The following is a 23,950-nucleotide window of genomic DNA, read 5'->3' on the forward strand; positions in this document are numbered from 1 at the left end:
GATGACATACAAAAATAAATGAAACGCCTAGTCATGCCATCGAGAGGAATTGCCTTCCGCCGACCCTTGGGTAGAGTTTCTTCCGCATTTCGGCTAGGCAGGAAAAAAGGGGAACATCAAAGGGAAGGCTCGGTCTTGGGCGATGTCTTGCGCACTCGTTTCTAGGGAAAGAACAGGGAAAAGCGAAGTCAACATGGCACCGCCCCCCCCTCGAGTACGTTGACCCCACCTCCTTTCGCTTTTATCAGCAGGCTGGCAGCGATGGATGTAAACAGAGCGACTGGCCTCCCGCCGGAGCCATTGTACCTTTTGTACCAGGTGACCATACCTGGCTCACAATTGTTACTACTATAGATAAGAGGTGATGCAAACGGATTAATTGAAGTTCGCCGATCATGCGTGCAGTCTCGCCTTCGGACCTTCTCGTTTGCCGATAGATTGTCGGTTCGGCATGTCATCGATAGGCCTAGGATACGGCCGAGGTTTCTGATAGAGGGTGTTAGTGCAAACCGCAAGAGGCGCTTAAACGTAAGCGACGAAAGTGGCAAGCAAGGAAGAAGACCATCTAGCCATCCCGTAAGAAGAGCCTATCGCGTTGTGCCTTGGCTGCATCAAGGCACTGGTTGTTTACAGCTATTCGTACGTGATACTTGGGCGCTTACCGCGTAGCATTGTTTACGGTGCTGTGTTTTGTGGCTGAATACGCGGCGTAAAAAAATTCGCAAGCCCACGTCTTTCGGGGGTCTTTTGATGTATTTTAATTTTAATTGGTTTTCGGGGAAAGGAAATGGCGCAGTATCTGTCTCATATATCGTTGGACACCCGAACCGCGCCGTAAGGGAAGGGATAAGGGAGGGAGTGAAAGAAGAAAGGAAGAAGAGGTGCCGTAGTGGAGGGCTCCGAAATAATTTCGACCACCTGGGGATCTTTAACGTGCACTGACATCGCACTGCACACGGGCGCCTTAGCGTTTTTCCACCATAAAAACGCAACCGCCGCGGTCGGGTTCGAGCCCGGGAACTCCGGATCAGTAGTCGAGTGCCCTAACCACTCAGTCACCGCTGATGAGATAATAATACTAATAATAATTTGGTTTTGGTGTGTAAGTAAACTTCCCTTTATGTTGTGCGCTCACTGCACATAAGAGGACCCCAGTGACCGGTTGCCGACCCAGTGAGGCTTCACAGCCTAGTCTTATTCGGAGTATGGAAAAAATCGGTTTTTGAGCAAAGTGTCGAATCCGACCGCGGCGACTGCGTTTTCATGGAGGAAAAACGCTAAGGCGCCTGTGTGCTGTGCGATGTCAGTGCACGTTAAAGATCCCCAGGTGGTCGAAATTATTCCGGAGCCCTCCACTACTGCACCCCTTTCTTCCTTTCTTCTTTCACTCCCTCCCTTATCCCTTCCCTTACGGCGCGGTTCAGGTGTCCGTCGATATATGAGACAGATACTGCGCCATTTCCTTCCCCAAAAAACCAATTATTATTATTATTATTATTATTATTATTATTATTATTATTATTATTATTATTATTATTATTATTATTATTATTAAATGAAATGGCGCAGCATCTATCTCACATATCGGTGGACACATGAACCCCACCGTAAGGGCAGGGATAAAGGAGGGAATAAGAGAAGAAAGGAGGAAAGAGATGCCGTAGTGGAGGGCTCCTGAATAATTTCGACCACCTGGGGATTTTAACATGCACTGCCATCATACAGCATACGGGCGGGTAAGGGGTCTCGCCGAACGTGCGATGACGTTCCGTGGACTCCTTGGCAGTGCTGCAACACGCTGTCGCATTCCACTCTTAAGGGCAGAGCTTAAGCGTCCTCCAATTTTCTGAAGCGAAAAGCTTCACTACGCTAGTCAACAGCGCGCTTCGCGCGAGCCGGCGTATTTCGGAGCACGAGTGACGTCACGCACGGCGCAGGTGGCCGCCGCCGACTCCGTCTTTCCCTCTCTCTTTCGCTCCCTAATAACTACAGCTCGTGCGCCACTAGTAGCACGGAGCCACAGGTGTTCCGCCGCTGCGCAGCGCCGCGCCTTTCCTCAAAAAGCAGTAATAATTGGTTTTTGTGGAAAGGAAATGGCGCAGTATCTGTCTCGTATATCGTTGGACACCTGAACCGCGCCGTAAGGGAAGGGGTAAAGGAGGGAGTGAAAGCAGAAAAGAAGGAAGAGGTGCCGTAGTGGAGGGCTCCGGAATAATTTCGACCACCTGGGGATCCTTAACGTGCACTGGCATCGCACAGCACACGTGCGCCTTAGCGTTTTTCCTCCATAAAAACGCAGCCGCCGCGGTCGCGTTCGAACCCGGGAACTCCGGATCAATAGGGTGAAATTCTTGGGAAATGGGTTTTTGACCCCATCTGGACAAAAGGAAAAACCTTGTGCCATAGCGCTCTCGGGCCACAGATGCCCTTGCGCCATAAACATTCATTTATCATCATGTATTATCGCAGCCTGTACGCGGGGCAGTAAGCATGCACCGCTTGGTAAACAACAGGAGGGCGGCCACAGGAAACGAAAGACCACTGTAAGAAAGCAAAGCCGCTGTGTGCAGTGTGATAAACGTGCCCAAATTTTATCGCATCAAAATTTGCCCGATGTACACGCCTTCGGTATTCGCCAAATTAACTGGATGACTGGCTTTAAAGACAGGATTGTCTATAATTAGTCCCAAACAAAGACGAGTCCTCTTGTCGAATTGTTTGCTAGCGGACTGAGGCTTCCCTGCCCTCTCTCTTCCTCGAATCTTCAGGCCGGTGGAGCACGTAAAGTTTAGTTCATTTCGTAATTTTTGAAACTCCTAGTTCATTTGCTCCGAAGAGGCTGTACTGCGCAGAAAGCGTCAGCTGGTTCCACATGGTCGCAGGGTGCTCTTGAGGACATACTGTAAATGGACTAACTGTTTAGTACTCTACAGTCACATGCTCAGTTTGGCGCGCAAATAAGTGAAGATCACGCCATGCCGATAACAGCGTTATGCTTTGCGTAGAGGCACGAAAATTTAAGAATCTTTTAGGGGGGGGGGGGGGGGGGATAGATTTTCACGCTATGAGCCGACATTACTAATCTTTGACCTTGAATACAATAATCCTGAAAATGTCGAACTCAACTCTATGAAGATTTTACGGTATACGCTTAGAGGAAAGGACTATCTTTAAATGCACGCCAAAAATTTCTAGTGCGCAATTTTGACATTATAATCGCGCTCGAGAAAGCTTCTCTCTGTGGCGTTATTGCATAAAGTACGAAATCTGTTACTGATTTCTTCACACTGCTTAAAATAGAACAGCGCAAACACAGGACGAAGAGAGGAACGTACAACACAGGCGCTGACTTACAGTAGATGTGTATTCGAAAGCTGCACACACATATTAAGTAGTCTCGAGGCAAGCTGTCAGCTAACTCAACGTCAGGGGTGGTGTAAAAGGCCCGATAAAAGCGATAAAATCTTAAAAGTTATAAAGGTTTCAACAAAGAACGATTCCTGTGCGAAGGAGGACATGAGGGAATGTGAACAACAAGATGCATGTGAAGGATGGATAATCGGCATGCAGTTTGGTAAAAACGGAACGTGGCTAGCACTTCATGTAAAAGTGTTAAAATGTTAAAAAGTGAGATAGGATTACTTTTCCAGATAGGCAGTCTTCATTGACAACAGATTGATTGACGGACTGCTGACTGACATTTTGCCACGGTTTTGAATTAGGTAAGCTTCATGTATCTCACGTGTGCGCTTTCCGCAATATCTTTTCAAAATCTTTGTCTTGTCGAAGGCTGGCACGCAAGAGAATTTTTTGCAGTGAATGGGCAAGTTGCTGCCTGTGCCGGACTTGAGTGATTTTGAGTGTTCCATCAGACGCTCGTTGATGCATCTTCCTGTTTGTCCCAAGTCGTCCAATGGTTTGTCCTGTTTGTCTAACGATAGCGGTATCTCATATACATCCGAAGTCACACAGGGTTTTAAATATGGCGTCCTGTGCTTAATCTTTCACGCGCTTTACGCTAGATCTTCTTGACTGACTCTTTTGCGGAGGTCTCCTAGTTTGGTGGGCGCCGGGAAATCCATGCGTATCCCGTGTTTCACGGCTATTTTCTTGAGTGTTGAGGTCTTGAGGCGCTCACTTACAACTGAAACGTCAGTTGTAATCTATTATTTGGTTGACAGCGCTTAAAAACACGGACAGAAGGCATAGAAGACGACGTCACAGGCGCTGTGAGGTCATCTTCTATGTCTTCTGTCCGTGTTTTTTAAGCGCTGTCAATAAAAGAATGGACCACCACCAACTAGCCCGACAACTTGTCCTAGTCAGTTTGTAAGTCACCGTCTATGTTGTACGTTCCTCTCATCGTCCTATGTTTGCGCTGTTCTCTTTTAAGGAATGTTAAACGAACTAGCCCGCAGCAACACCCTCCTGAACTTCATTTATTCGCACTCTCAGTTACTTATTAACACCCTTCTCCGGCTGCTCCTCTGTGACTATACAGTGAGGACTAATGGTTATTTTTATTTTGTGTCTTTCAGGAAAGCTTTTCAGAATAACCACTGTCCTCAAAATAGCAAAGTCCGGAGATGTATTCATGGCTACCATTAACTCCGGTTCTTCTTGTTTTATTGCGAAAATTGCCATAGCCAGCGCAGGCTCCCTTAGTCAGACTCAGCCAGGGACCTCTGTGTCATTAATGAAGCGACCCATCTTAAAATCACAGCCGTTTTTTCACGCACGCCATGACACATTTGGTGTGCGAAACGAAAATTAATGCCTTTTTTTCAGGGGCCTACGCTCAATCCAGACGGGAATCACTGTAATCTTGACACACTGCGATGGCCGTGTTAGAGCCTTTATGATGCAGAGCTAGGCGCGCTTCCTGTTCATCGCTGTCTACCACTTTATTTTGTATCTTTCTGCAATGGCGGACTCCTTTGGAGCTGAACGCATGCCGCAATCTTAGCGTGCTGCATAAGCCTGCCACGTTTATTTCAACCGTCATGATCAGCTTTATTTTAGATGACATACACCATTGGCTTACGAGGACAACCAGCTAAGCAAATTAGAGCAAGGGGATGAATTGCAAATCATGATCAGTGACTTAGACACGGCAGAGCGGAAAGGTGAGTCTAAAAATTAATATGCTGAAAACTAAACTGATGCCCAACAGTCTAGCAAGGCAACAGCAGTTCACAATTGGTAGCGAGGCGCTGGAAGCGGTGAGAGAATACGTCTACTTAGGGCAGGTAGTGGCCGCAGATCCGGATCATGAGAGAGAAATAACTAGAGAAATGATGTGCAGCGCATTTGGCCAGTTCTTTCAGATCATGAATGGCGGTTTACCAATGTCCCTCAAGAAGAAGAGTGTGCAGCAGCTTTATCTTACCAGTGCTCACCTACGGGGAAAAAACGCGGAGGCTAACGAAAAGGGTTCAGCTCAAGATAAGGAGAACGCAGCGAGCCATGGAAAGGAAAATGATAGGTTAAGTGGCAGGCCGGGGGCACAATGGCTAAGAGAACAAACGCAGGTTAACACAGCCTAGTAGAAATGAAGAGGAAGTAATGGGCTTAGGCAGGGCATGTAATGCGAGGGCAAGATAACCGCTGGTCCTTAATGGTAATGGAGTGGATTCAAAGAGAAGGCAAACATAGCAGGGGGCGGCAAGAAGTTAGATGGGGGGATGAGACAAGTTTGCAGCGATAAGGTTGCCGCAGCTGCCACAAGATAGGGTTAATTGGAGAGGTGTGGGAGAGGCCTTTATCATGCAGTATACATTGTGAGGATGATGATGATGATGATGATAGAGACAGAAAAGCAAACACAGCAGTAAATGCAAATTCATGAGCTCTTGGCGGTTGCAAATTGTAAAAGTATGACAGTATTAATATAACGACGATGTGCGCCAGGTTGATTAGGAATTGGTTAAAAGAAACAAACCAATCCCACTCTTGCCCCAATTGAATTCAGTATTGCAAGGATAATTCAATCTAGCAAAAATTTAAACCTGGAGAACAGCGCAGTTAAGCATGTTTTTTTAACGAAAGAGAGTTATCGGCATCTAACTTTGTCTTTGAATTCCTCAAACAATTGAATAGCAGATCATTTATTCATTTTTCGACGCCTCAATGGGCCAATGAATACACCTTTCGCACAGCGTTTTTCGCAAGCTTGACTCTAAAGTTTTTGCAGGGTATGCAATCAGGTTCAAGAGACCTTTTTTGCTTCGCTAGGTGTTTCTTGGCGATAGGTTTTCATGTACTAGTATGTTAACAGAGCAGTGGCAGCGCAGGGCATCTGGATGGGTCTAACTCTACGGTCAATGCTTGCGTGCCGTTTACCCTGCACAACACGCTTGCAGAAGTGAGTAATTTATGTCGAAGCACTGTCGCACGCTTCCTGGTAGCTTCCGTCTCTGTAAGCGGTTCGGGGAGTGAGCTCTCGGTGTGGTGTCTGCAGCCAGAGGCAGCGTACTGCGAGCACTTGCGAGCAGTTGCGATCAATTAGAAATTAATGAGTTATTTATATTAAGTTTTCGAACAACAGGCGCAGCTCATATGCAAGGATGTTTGTATTTTTTACAATGACTGGTGGAAATCGAGTGAAGGGGCACAGTGTGTCAGCTCTGTCAACAGAACAATGACCAAATTTCAGGAAACACCGTTAATAGAAGGGGTAGAGCATGCCGATAGTAGGTCGCTTCCAGTAAGCATTCTTTTTCCTTACCTTGTCTACGATTTTAAATAAAAGGTTTTTGCTGAAGCCTGTCTTCTGCTCCGACTGGCACAGTACTTGAAAATGACTAGCGAGGGCGCACAATGAGTGTTAGCTGCTTTCCCTATGGCGCTTGTCGTGTACTACCGAACATCTGCCCTCCACGGATTCATCTACGTCCTTCATGCCATCGATGCGTAGCATATGGGGGGGGGGGGGGCTTTAACTTCACGAAACTGTGAATATGAATGGGAAACTAAAACATTCCTATTCGCGCATTCAAATGCACAGGAAACTTCACCCCCTTTACTAAGTTTACTTTTTTAAGACCTCGAACTCTTGTCTTTAATTAAGTGGCCCAAGCTTTGCATTATACACACGACTTAAACTATCGCGTTTTTATTTTTAATTTTATTTTATTGTGAAACATGCTGATAGCTTCTTTTGAGGTTGCTGGAGGATTGGGATACAATAGGATTATTTTAAACGACACAAAAAATACGAAGTCAAAAAAGAATAAACGCAGCTTCTTGTGAGGAGTGACTCTCTATGGCTAGGAAATTTCAAAGCATTTTGCGAGTCTGTTTCTCGTCGGCGTTGGCAAGGTTCTAGATGCATTCTGTGGATAAAACGCTTTGCGCGGTTGCGACAAGTCATTCTTCTGAGAAATGTATCATGTCCCTGACAAGACGGATACTGAAGCAGATGAACTCTGCTTGGCGTCTGGGAGTCCGCACACTGAGGTTAATGGCCCTTCTTTATGTCTCATTACTAAAAAACAAGCCAGTGGCGCATCTAGGCAACCTTGGGGAGCACCTTGTTTCACGCGTGCAAACATGCAATGCGCTTTTCTGGAATCCATTTACCCTACCGCCAAGAGCTTCCTCTTGGGAGCCATTCAGGGAGGCCTTGTCACAGACGGCAGGTGCTCCGGCGAAACTTCGACTTCCACGTAGTTAGAATTGTGCGCTAGGGCTTCTACACCGCGTTCGCCTCGCTAACTTTTGTTTTTTCGTTAGTTGTGTCTTCTTTCATTTTCCGCTAATGTCAGTCCAATATATCAAGGCACAGTTTACTGCACAGTAACGTCACCGCAGCCGTCAAGAACAATAAGATAAAATTTGCAGCATGAAGATTGCCACGCAGCCTCGAAGGCACGAAGACTAAAAAGGAGACCGTCCGGAGGCAAACCGTTTATCGGAACACTTTTACCGCTTGCAGTTTAGTATTTTCGCGGTCGGCAGAGGCTCACTGAATGCCGCCATACTAACATTTAGACAACATATACAGGGTACCATTCAACAGTGGGGTCTGATGGCCTGTGCTAGAAGCGGTACATCAATCACGGTTGAAGAGCAATGCCGGAACTTTGGGCATTCCTTTCGAATGGAAGCACGACATTTCACCCCTGCTCTGAAGGCAACGTTAAGAAATCAAACAATGAACGTGGCAGTGTTACGCCGACCACACCACAAACTGTTCTGTTGCTCAGGCCCGGAGCCTGTTTTTCGTGACTGGCGTACTCTTGCCAAAAGTAGACACGAAGTGTGGCAACCTTTACGGTCTACCACAGTGACATTTCGCAATTGACGACCATTACCGTGAAAGATCACGATTATGAAGTTATTAAAACAGTGCCTGAAAATTTACTGGGAATGAATATAGTCGCGATAGCGTTAAGGTTTTTTTCTTGCAGAAAAGCCAGCGTTGTCGTGGCCGTCAGCGGCCGTCAGCGAAAAATCCCCAGAGAAGCAACATAGACAGCAAGTGGGCCAACTAGGTCACGTGACATTGTGACGTCATTACAACCTGCCCAACGGATTGTGAGCGAGCTGCCCTCGGCGACAGGTGGCAGTTAAATTAATGAGAGCAGGCCCCCAAATTTCCTCAGGAGCGTTTGTAAATTTCGGCACGTGCCACTCAGCTGTAAAGGTCATATCGTTTCTCCGTTCAGTGCATCGCCCTTTCACAGAAGATAAGAAAGATCCTCGATCCGTGGCCACAACAGGCGACTGCCATCAATGCTTACAAGCCACTTCTTTGTTTTTTGCGAGAGACTGCCTTGCTTGACAGATTATGACTATGTTTACCGTTCCTTTCCTCTTCCCCTTTTTAATCCCCTCATTCCATTCCACAGTGCAGGGTAGCCAACCGTAAACCTTTCTGGTTAACATCCCTTCCTCCCCCCCCCCCTTTCTTTGTCTATATATTTTTGTTCAGTGCATAACAAAATAACAGCACGGTGCATCCGACTGCTCCAATAGAGAGCGATTCCCGACGCGATGGATACGTTTTTGATAGGGCATTGCTCACTCTTTAGGCTTTTGGGGCACATTTGAACAATTTAGGCGAATGCGCACACAGACAATGTATGCGAAGGCCTTCGTCCTAAACAACGGATTTGATGTCGACGGTATTACAGTAGCTTCTCCTTGCAGGATCGACAAGCTGTGCCGGGTAGCATGTTCGAGACTAAGTTGCATTTTTTTATTTTGCTGAGGGCGTTTGATTCGGTTTGAACTATCAGATCAAAAATTGCGTAGAATCACCCAAAATCCTATAATGCCTGATTACCGCACGTCTACTTCCCTGTACACTGAAAACCTGAACAGCTATATTGTGTGTGTGTGTGTGTGTGTGTGTGTGTGTGTGTGTGTGTGTGTGTGTGTGTGTGTGTGTGTGTGTGTGTGTGTGTGTGTGTGTGCGTGCGTGCGTGCGTGCGTGTGCGTGTGCGTGTGCGTGTGCGTGTGCGTGTGTGTGTGTGTGTGTGTGTGTCTGTGTGTGTGTGTGTCTCTGGTTAGGCGCCCGGCTACTGACCCGGAGTTCCCGGGTTCGAACCGGCCCGTGGCGGCTGTGTTTTTATGGAGGCAAAACGCTAAGGCGCCCGTGTGCTGTGCGATGTCAGTGCATGTTAAAGATCACCAGGTGGTCGAAATTACTCCGGAGCCCTCCACTACCGCACCTATCACTTCCTTTCTTCGTTCACTCTCTCCTTGTATCTTTTCCCTTACGGCGCGGTTCAGGTGTCCAACGATATATGAGACAGATACTGCGCCATTTCATTCCCGAAATACCAATTATTATTAATTACTACAATTTTTTTCTCGTATTTTGAGAAATAACACTCAATATTTGCCTCCATCGTTCGCATTCTAAAAAAGAGAGCCACTCTAGAAACGCCTTGGAAGCCCTGCCAAGCGAACCGAGGTCGATCAGCCAGAGCCATGTTGTATAGATTCTGCTTTTCAGTAAAGCGTCGAGCAAACGCGAGAGGTCGCTGGACAACAGCTCGCGGAAAATGCCGCGTGCACCCCGAAAGAAAAATGATCGCGCCCCCGCGATTCCTTCCGCGCGGCAGCTAATCACATTGAAGGCTTCCCTCTTCTCTTCCATATTAAGCAAACAGTCATTCGCGCCATCAAATGTGAGGCCAACCAATAATTAATTCGCTCGCACAACAGATGCCAAATACTGCTAAACGCGAATAGGAATGCAGTAGAACAGATATTCTAGGCCTGGCGCTTGAGCGAAGTTTCGTTTCTTCCAGCCGCTTGACATGCATGCAAGGCTTCGAGTTTGGTTGTATTTTCGTTCGATTTTAGTTTCGCACGAAATAGTTCAAGTTTGTGTTAGAGAAGCAAATATGAAGCGCTGATAGTAGGGAGGATCGTGGTCTGAAATGAGTCCTCATATAATTAAGATATGCTCCGCCTCCAGAAAAACTGCGTGCCCTTAGGCTGATATTTTTGGTCATGCGGTTGAAAAGTGCTCAGTTAGAACCTGTGGAAATAACATGCAGTGCGCAAGAACAACAGAGCTGAAGTGCATTCCCTATTGAAAAATGTGTACATATTTGAATAGGTCGACAAATAGGATTATGGCACATTTCGTTTAACGTTATAGGATGAAGCTTCCAAAGTGATTCAGCCTTTGAGATACTCCTTAGTGGAGGGCTCCGTATAACTTCGATTACCCATGGTTAATTACCGTGCAGTTACATCATACAGTGCACGCAAGTCGTGGGTTCGAACCCGCCCTCTACGGTAGCACTTCGATGGAGGAAAAATGTGAAAGGTCCGTGTACTGTGCGTTGTTAGAGTTCGTTAAGAACCCCAGGTGGTCGAAATTATCAGCAGCCTTCCACTACAGCGTCCCTCATAGACTGAGCCGCTTTGGAACGTCCATCCTATAAAGCCAAACCAAATGTGCCATAATCCTATTTGCTGACCCATTCAAACCTATGTACATTTTTCAGTAGGGTTAAGATCGCTTTTTCAAAGAAGATGTGAACAGTTTATATTGCGCAGGGGGGACAAAATCAAAGAACTGGAAATTGGAGTCGGTTGTGATATATGATACAATCACAGCCCACACGTTTGTGCGCCTTGCGATGAACAACTTGTGGCTGTTTTGCCATTGAGGTTACGAACAGTTGTCTCCAGGAGGGAAACAAATTGGGGAGCAGTTAAGCTCCGCCTCTAAAGATATGACGTGACAGCCTTTATGGTTCCCGTCAGCAGCTCCTCTTCCCCATGTAGACATTGACACTTTTTCCATATTATGTGAAAGACCACATGGCACGCATATAAATCCCCGCTTTAGCCACGACGTACTAACGTGCCTGCGTGGCGTAAGGGTGACCCAACTGTCTACTCAAGGTTCAGGGGCTCGGTTCCCGACTAGTTACCTCATTTTTATTTCTCGCGAAATTCATTTATTTGCTTCATAAACATACATGTCCTAATGAGGTTTCGGTCACGTTGCGACGTTTATATTCACCAGTATTGTAACTTTTCAATGACTACTCATTTCGCAGCTTCACTTGTGACGTCATGACCCTCTCGACGAACCCGGTTTTTCCGTGATCACCGGGGATGATGCCAACTACGCCGAGTTCTCTGATGCACAGGTACCAACGCTGTCGTGTTAAAAAATCCATCACTGCTGTGCCAGAAACTATAAAAGGTGGCGCACAGGATTCTTTGTACCGTCTAAAAAACTTAGTGTAACTCACTCACTCACAGTAACAACAAAGTAGGATTTGCATTGAGTGGACTGGCGGATTCATTCCGGTCATCGGGCAATATCTGCAGCGCTCAGCGCTAGGGCAAAAGAGGTCAGCCTGTGGTGTCGTACCTCTAGCCTCAGGCATATCGACCCTCAGAGACCATTTCGGCGGTGTGTCGGAGGGCGTCCCGTCAGGTTCCTAATCTGTGGATAAGCCTTGCCTATGGCCGATTCACCCTGTTCCCTAATCTCCTAATGCTTCGTCACGCCCGGTGGATCATCCTCGCTAATCCGCCTTGACATGGCAACATCTACTCCGCCCTTTGGCTCGGTGCTTTGGGCGAAAAAAGGCAACCCCTTTCCTTCGATATCCTGGAGGTTTTGTAGAGAGCACCATGCTGGCAATGACAGGCTTGCTAATCCAGTGGTGCACTTGCGAAAGTGTAAACAGAATATAAAGAGAGGATGCGAATAAGGCTTAGCAGTCGCTATTCGATTGAACGGCGGCGAGTGAGCGAGACATCTGAACGAGCACTTAATGGCGACGAAAGAGCTTGCTGCATGCTAAAATAGCAAAGGTGCCCAATGTACAGGCTGACGGCTTCACTGGTTCTCCAGCCTTTAACAATCCATTTTTCACAGGCGCTGCGTTTCCTGCGGGGCCAGGTTGTGCGGTCACGAACAATGCGAGTAGTCTTTCATTAACGGGCGCTCTTATCGTTAATAACGACAAAAGCTTCGAGTTGTTGCCCTGCGGAGTCGTTATTAGATGACAGGGTGTCTAATAAGTTCACCTGGGTGTCTCTTAGATCAGTGGGTTCTTTAGGAAGTAGCGATATCAAAGTCATGGTTTTTTCTCCGCTGGAATGATCCTTGTTTTTTCCATCATTGTCGTCGCCAATGCTTTCTTTATACGCATGTGGTAGCTTGATTTTGATAGTTCTACCTCAAATGTAAAAACTTTTCCTTTCTTCTTTCACTCCCTCCTTTATCCCTTCCCTTACGGTGCGGTTCAGGTGTCCAACGATATATGAGACAGATACTGCGCCATTTCCTTTCCCCAAAAAAACCAATTATTATTATTATCACCTCATCTAGAAACCGATCACATGTGTGCGTACGCTCTACATTTTTTCTTTTTTTCACTCTGTTTCCTCTCAGAGCATAGAGGCTGGCGCTTACGCTTGTGCTTGCTAACTTTTCTACAGGTATCAAGCTCCTGCGATTCAACTACGCTTCTGCTGTCACTGCACAGTAACATCAAGGGTTAAGAATATATATTTTTTTAAATGTATACAAGTGGGGATATGAATAAGTACAACAAAAATAGAGGCATCATCACGACACTTCCAGAAATTGTCTAGATGTACAACATCGCTACTTAGTCCTAGATCCATGGTTAAGAAGTCATGTTACTCTAAAAAGCACGACAGAGGCTTGAGAAAATGTGCGCGGAAACCTGTAGTCTTTTGAGGAAAGGCTACAGATAAGAAAGACATCAGGCTAAGTGAGACGCAGGTCTTCCGAGCTATCATTAATCATATCCGGCAAAATTATGAAAAATGACTTTCCAGGAGCAGACGCTTGCGTCGCCCCTAGCCGAGAATATGATAGCGGCAGCCTCAAGAGCGGGGTGAATTCTTTCCCATTCATTATCAAGGAAACGCCATGGCTTCTCCGTGAATTATTCTTTCTCAAAGGGTGTCCTCTCCATCCGCTCGTCAAGGTAGAATTTTTTCGGGATATCCCTCAAAGCAAACTACTAAAGCTGCTCACGTTTTCCGCATATTTAGAGACGCTGCTACGCCGTTTAGGGCTATAGTGAAAAAAGTTTAATAAACAGGTCCTTTATACAGAAGGGCAACACGAAATCTCTCCTTGCATGCTTTCCGGAAACACGCAAGGAAGATTACCAGTGATGCATGAAATACAGCAGCTGCTGTGCGCTCGAATGCAGGCATGAGTATCAATGTGATCGCAGAGCTAGGAGCAAGATTCAAAAGGAAAACGTAATACACAAAGCGCGCCTTAAATTTTACGCAGCAGGTCATCAAGGAAGCGCGGCGATAATGCGCCGCTTGATCCCATGTAATTTTTATTTATTGGAGCTGTACAAATCATCATACAGAGCCCGTTCCAGTTATCGATGTCAATAGAGAAGAAAGAATACATAAATAGGAGGGTACGTGGGATCAAAAAAGTAATATCCCGGTTATAGCTGGCCCCGCAGCGGTGGCTCAGTGGTTAGGGCGCTTGACTACTGATCCGGAGTTCCCGGGTTCGAACCCAACCGCGGCGGCTGCGTTTTTATGGAGGAAAAACGCTAAGGCGCCCGCGTGCAGTGCGATGTCAGTGCACGTTAAAGATCCCCAGTTGGTCGAAATTATTCCGGAGCCCTCCACTACGGCACCTCTCTTTTCCTTTCTTCTTTCACTCCCTCCTTTATCCCTTCCCTTACGGCGTGGTTCAGGTGTCCAACGATATATGAGACAGATACTGCGCCATTTCCTTTCCCCCAAAAACCAATTGTTATTATTATTATTATAGCTGCTTCTTGTATATGGCATTTCAGTGAGAACCATATAAAGATAATTACCTCTGAAGTTTAAAAAAATATAACTATTGATAGGCATTTCATTGAATAAGGTACTTTTTGATTATCATCCATTTCGTCTCATCTTGCAGATATTATCTGCCGGGGTATGTGAGCACTTCTTAAAGGATAATTTCTAGTGTAATAAGATGTGTCAAATGTAAATAGCCGCCGCCCACATCAGCGCTCTTTCTCTCAGAAAAGGTGAAACAACAAAATCTACCGAATTAATGACGTCCCCATCAAACTGTTGTCGCATCTGCCGCAGTTCCCTATTCCATTTGGGAGTGCATACCTTCTAACCGCTCCTTCGGCCGCTCTCACACGAACGTTACTATGGTTCATATGACAGCACGCAGCCCTACCACATACTGAAATTATCGAACGTCGGCAATATGTTGTCAAGCAATGCCGTGAACTACAGCAGAGGAAAATGTAAAGGGCCTAACAGTAAAAGCTTGCGGCAGTGCAAAATATCCAGAGAGAACTCCCTGAAAGCTTCCAACGTCGGTTCGGATTAGTTCCCTGATCGTGCACCAGCGGTTCTTCCCTAATCTTCCCATCTACGCGTTCCATATGTTGTCTTCTTTCATTGAGACGAGTGACGAAGTTGATACGGCAGGGGAAGCTAGGGAACATTTCGCGATCTTCTTCGTTACCACCCCAGCAACATGACATGAACCTTATCAAGCGCTTTGAAGGCATCGAAAAGGGAAATGGCTATCAGTGGTGAAAGAGTTGAAGTAGAAGTAGAAGCTGATAACGCCGTAAGAGAAGCATGTCATTAAGCTACAATCGTAACTAATGATATAATGGCCGTTTTACCATCATGCGATTCCCGCATGTAAGTAGCGGAGGAGGGAGGAGGAGATTCGTTTATGGTTTGGTTTATGGGGATTTAACGTCCCAAAGTGACTCAGGCTATGAAAGACGCCGTAGTGAAGGGCTCCGGAAATTTCGACCACCTGGGGTTCTTTAACGTGCACTGACGTCGCACAACACACGGGCCTCTAGAATTTCGCCTCCACCGAAATTCGACCGCCGCGGCTGGGATCGAACCCGCGTCTTTCGGGCCAGCAGCCGAGCGCCATAGCCACTGAGCCACCGCGGCGGCTAAGAGAGGAGGTGAGAGTCTGTAAAAAACCTTTTGTCTAAGATCAATGTGTATGTATGGGAGGTCATCTGCGGTTATAATGGCCATAACTGAGTTGAACCAGGCAGGCGAAGCAAACATAGTTCAATCAGTGCATAGCGAGATATCAACACAAAAGCTGACAGGAAACAAAAAAGCATTGGTGTGAAGTAAGCTCCGGTGCTCAGCGGAAAGTTTTGAAACTTGCGGAGACCAGCGAAGATTTGCGCTGAAACCGATATCGGCAGGTCTGGCAGCGTGACAGCGCGGAAAGACTTAAAGTGTGGATGGAACGCAGCGATGTTAGGAAGGACGAAAAGAAGGATTTTGTAGCGGAAGTGTTTGCGCATCCTAAGCCTTCTTCACTGCCCCTCTGTTATGGGCGAAAGTTTATTTTTATTGTTTCTGTTTCACATCCGGGTTCAACCGCTTTGTTTGCACTCGATGAAAGAAGAAAGTAGTCGAAGTTCAACACCCCCGTGACCTGATTATCACGGAGAGTAGTCTTTGTTTTGACGCCGCTATTAGAACGTAACGTGGCCACACTGCGGCTGAAAGCTTTGCAGGGAGCACTTCTTTACGTACGTTTACACATTTACTTTCTCTCGTGGATTTAAAGCAATGATTTATGCAGCCTTTTGCATTGATTTTCTAGGCGCCAGAGCTTCTCGCATCCTGTACTCTCTATGCGAGTTCGGGATTAAAGAAAGTTCACCCTTTGAGTCCTAATCTCCTTGCGAACAGCAAAGCCCTGAGTTGACGGCGTAGTAGACGTAACTACTTGATAAAGGTTGGCTTTTGACACCTCTTTTTTTTGGACAAACATGAAGATCAAGAGTAGGCTGAAACGCATCCTTTAATCACCTGCCTCGGTCTGCTCTCTCGAGTGCATGTTCTCTCAAAGCTATTCGACTTTTGTGCTTAAATCAAGCAAGAGAACTTCATGTGTTCCCTTTCTAGCTGCTATGTTTAACTCTGGCTTCATATTCAAACTCCGTACCTCATCTTATTGTCCTCAGTAACCCTCCCACGACGTCCTTCAATCTTTCTTTACGGAGATTGCGCCTAACGTGGTCTATGTACACGAATTATTATTTCATCTCGTCCTCGTAGCTTTTCTTGCTCACTTGATTTGTATGCAACCACATCTGAAACACAGAATGCGCTTTCACCCTCTCCATGTCCTTGTACGTGGCTGAAGTTCCTGTTTTGGCCGTTACTGTTTAATAACCACGAGGCATTCTCTAAATGAGGACCCTGTATGGATGCTACGCCCACACCCTGCGAGGTCAATTATTTGCCACAAGAAGCAGTTATTGACCGCCCTAGAGAGTTGCCAGGCCGTACACCTCTTCACGCAGGGGCCGTCGGGATTGCGCGACAGGTTGTGCCTTTGCAGCTTGCAAGTCCTTAACTGACGCACTTGTGTCTTCATTCATCCATCTCTTCACCCCTTACATCACCACTTCTCCTGTATACAGTGCGCTGCAGGAAACCGGAACACTGTTCCTGTTGACTTCCAGCTTTTTTCTGTCTCTTATATACAGGGTGGTCAACGTTTCATTGCGTCGAGCAGATTCTACGGTGATTGAAGTGTTATATTATTTCGGTATGGTTCTCACCTTCCAACATACATATTCTGAGCTATATGAAATGATGGACTGGCCTGCGGCACTTAGGGCTGGAACATACTTGACCTACCAAGCGTACGAAAAGCTCATAACGTGAAAAATAACCCTAGTTCTCTAATATATCGAGACCAATAGAGAGCGAGACAGGCCATGCAGCTGGTATGTTTTATTGGTTTTTTTTTTCATGAGATGTGTACTGCGTGCGATATAATGCTTTTGATGGAGATACTAGGCAGCAAGTAACAACTCATATTGCCAATCTAGTTAATGATCTAAGTAGCCGGCTGTCTGTATAAAATCGCTGGTTTAGTACCTGTCTCTGTCAAGCGTCTGTTATACTGTGCACTATTTTATTCGCGACTCACATACTGCATCCGTATTTGGGGCACAACAGCACTTAAAAACCTCAACTGGCTCATTGTCGTGCAAAAAAGGGCGCTAAGAGCAACTGAAGGATACTACGGAAACCACAATATCTTCATTCCGCACCGCTATTCCAAAACCACAGTATGTTTAAAGCCATCAGATGAGGATCTATGGCGCACAAAATTCAAGGGACACAACACGAGCGGTTTTGTGCTCTATGGATCCTCATGTTGACTACCCACTAGCCCGAACCCTGACCCTTCTAAGCCAATCAGATTTATCACTTTCGTTTGTTATAGTACAACCATCGGCAGAAATTGCATGTAGAAATTCCTGATAACAACCCAGCAGGATATGGCCTTCGAACCCACAGAAAGTTTATTCCTAAGGTTCGAACAAAATACGGCAAAAAAAACACTAATTTTCCAAGTTCCCTCTGTTCTCAATAGGTTCAATCGGGACGTTGACTTTTGTGTCAGAAATGTTACATTTAAGCGAAACATTAAACAACTCAAGGCCAATAATATTGAATTTTGTTCACTCTAAAACTTCTTTCCAATCTTTATCCTTCGGATGACTTTGTGACAGTTGGGCACCGATCACCCACGTCGGCAATTTATTACGCATGCATGCAATTGATCTTGCTTGTATATATAATTGTGATTATATTGGCCATTTGACTCTCGCTGTACAGTCTGTGTTCCGGCAGCTCTTCCGTGTATACAGCATTTATACTGATGTATGCACTAATTGTGCTATGATATATGTATTGCTACTATCAATTCACTCGTCTTGTCTGTCAAACTGTTAGAGTGCCGATGCCTCGTCAGGTTTTTCATCCTTTTCTCTCGGCTTCCTCTTTCTGTACAAATAAGAATAAAGGGAAAAAATATGCATCAGTTTATCTTAGAAGCAGGCCTAGCAGTCTAGTTTGTGTAGAAATCAAAACTATCAATTCATAAGTCATGTACTTTTATGAGTGGGCAGTAATTTTTTTTACTAACATTAAGTGCAACTCTAAGCATAGATGTTTCGTTTACGGGTTCATGGGAAAATTGAGCGCAAAACAGAATATCGTTCTTGAATATCGCTGGACCGGAGGTATCGATACGCTACCTTGCACGAGCTTGAGACCAAGAAAACGTGTTTGAAGATGGTGAGCCGATACACATTAGGAACTTGTGACGAAGATATAGTACAGGAATAAATAGAGATTAATGGGGGTTCCTTTTTCGAGGAGTTAAAGTAACCGGAATGGGGATGATGGTGATATATTCCGGATTTAGCGCTATCAGAAAATTAGGAATGCAAATTTTCTTTTCGCCCATTGAGTGGCTAAAGGCTGGTATCGCACATTTTTAGTGTCATGACCTCGAACCGTCTATACCTCCCCAAGTACCGTTGTGCAACTGCGTCGGGGAATGAAAGTTTCAGGCATTAGGCGTCTTTTCAAAATCGAAATTATTTCCTAACGTCTGATTTCAGAGACACAAGTGGGAGAAAGGGTGGCTGCCCGGAAAGCCGTGCCACTGTACTGTACAAACAAAAAATAATGAAGGAGCATTTCTGGAAGTTCTGCCAGACTTCTTCCATTACGAAACGTGCATGGTGTCTTCAGTTGATTGCAACACACTTCTTGTAGGAATAAATTGATTAAAGCGTTTGATTACTTCAACCAGAATTTCATCTTACAGCAGAGAAAAACACCGGAAGCATTTGCGACTTTGAAGAAAAAGCACAACTGCGAATCTGATTGTGCTTGCTTGTTTCTACAAGAATTCCACTTGTAGTGCCGTAATCTAGAGTTTCGGCTAGGGAATCGCTTTGCGCAATCGCAGGATGGCTTCTCAAGTGGAAATGCGTGTACGATTGCAAACCATCCGCTCTAAGGAATTTCGTCAAGATCGTAAGTGCCTTTTAACTTGAGGTTCGTGGTTTCAATAACATCAGATTGGGTCTAGTCAACTTGAACACACATATGTGCCTTGCATTTTGATTGTTGACTTAGGTTTCGCAAATTTTCGCATTTATGCAACATTCATCATTTTTCACATACTCCTTTCATATGCAACAAGCTTCAAAACAATGCGCATGACGAGAAGTGTAGCTTAATTAATGAAGTGATTAAGTGGTTATAGTGACAAAGATGGGATTAAAGAAGTGATTTTGTATATGATCTTGAATTTTCTTATACATTTTATTGCAACCTCAACTCAAAACATACTCTGATTCCTCCGAAATATTCACACTTGATACACCGGAATAGGCTATTTACAATATCAGAAGTTTTATGTACAGTGCTATGTACTCTCCTGCTGTCTTTTAAGAGACACCAGCCACCGCGGTGGCTCAGCGGTTATGGCGCTGGGCTGCTGACCCGAAAAACGCGGGTTCGATCCCGGCCGTGCCGGAGAAATTTCGATGAAGGCGAAATTCTAGAGGCCCGTGTGCTATGCGATATCAATGCACATCAGAGCACCAGAGGTGGCCGAAATTTCCGGAGCCCTTCACTACGGCGTCTCTCAAAGCCTGAGTCGCTTTGGGACGTTAAACCCCCGTAAACCAAACCTAAGTGACACCAGGCGTCGCACACTGCAGCCCGCCAGCGGGCTCAACCTGGATTTCTTCTTTCACACCCTCCTTTCCCGCTTCCCTTACGGCGCGGTTCAGGTGTCCAACGATATATGAGACAGATACTGCGCCATTTCCTCCCCCCCCCAAAAAAAACAATTATTAGGATGAACGTCTGGTCTTGAACTGTCGGTAATAGGTTACAGAAATAATACTTAAACGTTTCTGGGCGCCATGACGAGTGGGGCATGGTCGAGCTGAAATATTCCAGCGGTCTGTCAACAGAGTTTCGCGCGAAGCTCGTGAGTTTCACTATCATAGCGTCATGAGCGCAGGAATGCTTCATTAAGTGAAATTCATCATGGTCCACATGCACATTCACATATTTGGTATGCGCAATTACACCATGTGCCAGGTTGCAGGCGCAGTGATCGCGTGAATTAAGCAAAGCGTGCCGCTTATGCAGCTTTCGCATGCGTGCATACGGCCCCGCCGCGGTGGCTCAGTGGTTAGGGCGCTCGACTACTGATCCGGAGTTCCCGGGTTCGAACCCGACCGCGGCGGCTGCGTTTTTATGGAGGAAAAACGCTAAGGCGCCAGTGTGCTGTGCGATGTCAGTGCACGTTAAAGATCCCCAGGTGGTCGAAATTATTCCGGAGCCCTCCACTACGGCACCTATTCTTCCTTTCTTCTTTCACTCCCTCCTTTATCCCTTCCCTTACGGCGCGGTTCAGGTGTCCAACGATATATGAGACAGATACTGCGCCATTTCCTTTCCCCAAAAACCAATTATTATTATTATTATTATGCGTGCATACAGTCTGTCGCGCTGCATTCGCTGTTAAGATGTGGAACGTGGTTTGGAGCCTACACTCCAAACAAAAAGGAGTAAAAAAGGGAGTAAGTTGTCCTCTAGCGCACTCCTTTCAATAAAGGAGAGGGCGCTAGAAGACGGCTTACTTCATTTTTTACTCCCATATAGTTGTATTCGCGTTAAGAGCGTATGTATGCCAGTTTCGGGAGGCGTACGTTGTTGTAACACCGAAGTCTCTGTATAAGCCGGATTATTTAATTACGAAAAACTAAGTGTAAGACTACTCATAAGAACCTCCCCCCCCCACCCCCGCCTTCTAAGGAGTTGTTATGACTTTGTGCTTTTACATATTGGATCAAGTATGAGCCCGACGCCTTGGTTTTTTGCTTCATTTCTTCTAACTGCTGAAAATCTTACGAAAACAAAGCCATGCAGATTACTTCTAGTCGTGGTTCACAGAATTTGTGTCTTCATTCGGGATTGGAACTGGATTGGAAATATTTCTGCGGACGGTAATTGACATAAGTAAAAAAACGCTAACAGAAGGAATAACTGTGGATCATCAAAAGTCAGTTATCATATTTCAAATATGAAGTTATCTTCGTGACTCCAAAACGTCGTATTCATAAAAATATCCTGCAGAAAGAAGCTAACCGAATTATTCAAACACTTTATTGGAACGAACGCCGATAGAATGCGGGTTGTATATCAAACAGATCCTAATTTATTTTACACACTTTCAATGTGTACATACCCTGTGGAAGTTTGCGAACATTTAATCATTTCGAAAACAATAACAAATCAAGAGAATGATTTCGGTAGGTTCCTGGCACATTTAGGGTGACCGATTAAAGGGCCTAGCCAAAGAACAATTTCAGAAGCACGCACAAAACTGCCAATGATATCAATTACCAGAAACTAGTCAAGCCCTACTTCAGGTTATGAAATTTTCGTGAATGCGCGGTAGGTGAGGACTCTTTTTTTTTCAGAACTGCAGGAAAACTACACGTAAGATGTATGGATTTTTGTGTTTTATGGACACTTCTATGTATAAGACTAAGCACGACTCAAGAAAACAATGCTAATAGGAGAATAAAGATTCAGGCTTACAGTATCGTGTTGTCCTGTGAGGTAGAAATCACTTTCATTTCCTCATGTATTTTATCATATAAACAGCTACCAGTGTTAATTTAGCGATTATTCTTTGTAGTTGTAAAAATAACAGAACATTTACCTTCATGCGGAGCATTTCAGATTGGGACCTGAATTTCATCCACCGGGTTCATTTTTTTTTAATGCCTACCTCGCTTTCCAAGTCCTGGTCCATATTTTTTCGCTTTAACGCCCCTAATACGTATCTTATAAAATTAGAACAGCACTGCCCCGCCGCGGTGGCTCAGTGGTTAGGGCGCTGGACTACTGATCCGGAGTTCCCGGGTTCGAACCCGACCGCGGCGGCTGCGTTTTTATGGAGGAAAAACGCAAAGGCGCCCGTGTGCTGTGCGATGTCAGTGCACGTTAAAGATCCACAGGTGGTCGAATTATCCGGAGCCCTCCACTACGGCACCTCTTCTTCCTTTCTTCTTTCACTCGCTCCTTTATCCCTTCCCTTACGGCGCGGTTCAGGTGTCCAACGATATATGAGACAGATACTGCAGCATTTCCTTTCCCCCCAAAACCAATTATTATTATTATTAGAACAGCACTTTCCTATTTTGTGCCCTCCTCGCCATTTATTTTCCTAAAATCCGCCTTAAACTTGATCCAGTAATATACGTTGTGGGGCTACTTGGTTCATACATATTGGAAACGATGTCGAGAAACACTCACAAAAGGGCCCACTGTAGAAGAAAGGTAATCCAGTAATATACGTTTTGGGGCTAGTTGGTTCAGCGCTCCGTCCTGTCTATCTTGTCTTTTTGTGTCGTCTTTCTGTGCGCATAAAAGAAGTCTGTGTAAATTTGATCCCACAAATCTTTCTCCTCAGAAACAATTTTGCTTCACTGTATTGAAAAACTGATGGAGCCACTTAAACAAGGAGCGATGGCTTGCTCAATAAAACAAAGTTGAGGAACAATGAGTCGCTACGACCGCACCAAGCATCCCAGTTTTACAGCCACAGTGCTTTCAAATAACTTTGTGTGGTGGTGGTAGTGGTTTTATTAAAAATAATTGTAAATAGGAAGGGCAAGATTTTTGCTAGCCCCGGCATCTGCCATCGATACTGAAGCACCTGAGCTGGGGTAGCGGAAATAAAGGATAGCAGGCAGAATAGAGAAACGAAGTGAAAGAGGTGAGGGGACAGGAAGAGAGGATAGGGGGAGAAGTAATATGTACAAACTATTTAACCAATAAGAAATGTGTCCAGGTTGTGCGCGTGATTAGTTCATTTTAGAGGAATTAAATCACACACGCGCACAGCACTGTGTTGGTTACAACTGGAGTGGGGCGTCCAGTTATTAATCGTTCAAGGTAGAACTCGCGGAGCGTTCTGTCCCTTCGTGCAACTACCTGACGGAGAACAGACGGGACGTCAAGCCCGTGTGTTCGAGGAATGCACAGAGGCTCAGCAAAGTTCGCTCACGAGTGCGCGACTGCCCTGCGGCCACAATAGCGTCTTGATGGAGTCTGGTAGTATGCCCTGCGCCCTATAGGCCGCGAGCATATCGCGACGAGCATCGGCGAACGCGGCACAGTGAAGGAGCAGCTGTTCTAGTGTTTCCACTGCACCGCATCCGTCACACACATCACTCGTCGCGGTTCCGTGACGCACCCGTCGTTCCCCGGGCCACACGCAGCCAATGCGCGCGCGGAGGATCATTGCACGTTGTGACCGTGTAAGTGCGCGACAGCCGGTGACATTGTCGATTTCACTCACCTCCCGCGATGCGTGGGTCGGGGTGCTGCTTTCGGAGATGGTCGTCGATGACCGCACGCACGTCCTCCAGCGCAAGGAATAACTTTGTGTAGGACACAAAATTACTCCTGCTGTGCATCTTTTAACACATTTATATTTTGTTGGAAGATGAATGTCTCTCGTGCTGAGTAGATTACGGCCGCTTTCCCAGTGGGATCAATTTCTCAGCCTGCAGGTCGCACAGAGGATAGCAAATGGAGTTCT

General features: G+C 45.8%; 1 non-coding gene across 1 annotated transcript; it reads left to right on the forward strand.

The window, feature by feature from the left end:
• The first annotated feature begins 22,214 nt into the window (after positions 1-22,214).
• Positions 22,215-22,286, forward strand: TRNAS-ACU (transfer RNA serine (anticodon ACU)). Its single transcript has one exon. It is a non-coding gene; the product is annotated as a tRNA-Ser (tRNA).
• Positions 22,287-23,950: the final 1,664 nt, after the last annotated feature.

The sequence above is a fragment of the Amblyomma americanum genome, chromosome 11 (assembly GCF_052857255.1).
Source record: "Amblyomma americanum isolate KBUSLIRL-KWMA chromosome 11, ASM5285725v1, whole genome shotgun sequence".
Classification (NCBI taxonomy): domain Eukaryota; kingdom Metazoa; phylum Arthropoda; class Arachnida; order Ixodida; family Ixodidae; genus Amblyomma; species Amblyomma americanum.